Source organism: Phalaenopsis equestris, unplaced genomic scaffold (genome assembly GCF_001263595.1).
Source record: "Phalaenopsis equestris unplaced genomic scaffold, ASM126359v1 Scaffold203039, whole genome shotgun sequence".
In the NCBI taxonomy this organism is placed as follows: domain Eukaryota; kingdom Viridiplantae; phylum Streptophyta; class Magnoliopsida; order Asparagales; family Orchidaceae; genus Phalaenopsis; species Phalaenopsis equestris.
The window spans coordinates 1-1,024 of record NW_018222690.1 but is presented as its reverse complement, the minus strand read 5'-3'; positions in this window follow the sequence as shown (position 1 = coordinate 1,024).

Below are 1,024 nucleotides of genomic sequence, written 5' to 3'. Positions count from 1 at the left end.
GCCCTATCCTATAACATCAAGATCTAGACATTTGATGAACAATAGGATATGATATCCTTCACCGACATAAGTCTAGCGGTAGTCGGCTCGAACCTCCTCAGGTTGTTGGCAGTCCTATGTCTGACAGCGTAATCGACTCGTGGACAACAAAAAAAAATTCTAAAAAAAAAAGATAAGTTTTGATAAACCATTTTCAAACAAAAAAAACATACTTTTCTACGAAACGAAAATTGATAACTCTTCTTTGCATGTTTAAAATTTGTGTGTATGTCAAAAACATAAATTTTAAGATATGTTTTAAAATACGTTGTCCACCTGATGAATATCTGTTTAGGCTGGAAAATAACCCTCTAAGTGAGGTTCAAGACACACTTCTAGACGAGTAACGGGTTCTATATATTCGGGTGACCGAGTAGCCTTCGTGGACCCTCGAGAATAAATATAGCTGAGCCTGGTCCCATACGAGTGTTTGTGATCCCCCCTCATCTGAATCTTCTTTTTGGTTTATCGAAGTTTTGGGACGGGGCACTCGTGTTACTTTTCCTTTCTTTCGGGATTTCCCAAGGAGTTTTGAAGATTTTCTTTTACTTGAGTCTTTTTCGTTGATTTTTCTCGAGTTTCTCCGCTTTTCCTCGGGTTTCCTGGACGACGTTTCTTTCGGACTTTGTTTTTTTAGGTGCATTTAGGTTTGCTATACTTAAGGAATGACGGATCTCATGGGCGTACAGGTTTGCTTTACGTTTTACAGCAATTAATTTTCCTGTCTTCTACATGTTACTGCTCTTCCTGTAAAACATGTTACACTTGTCCTGTTTTCTACCTACTACCGTACTGTAAAGCATGTTACACTTGTTCTGTTTTCTACATGCTACCGTACTGTAAAGCATGTTACACTTGTTCTATTACTGTTCTTCATGTATAACATGTTGTACTGCTCATGTTTTTGCCTGTTACTGTTCCACGTGCATTCTACTGTTTGTTTCTGCATTGCACACTTTATTTTTTTTTATAACTTCAAACATAT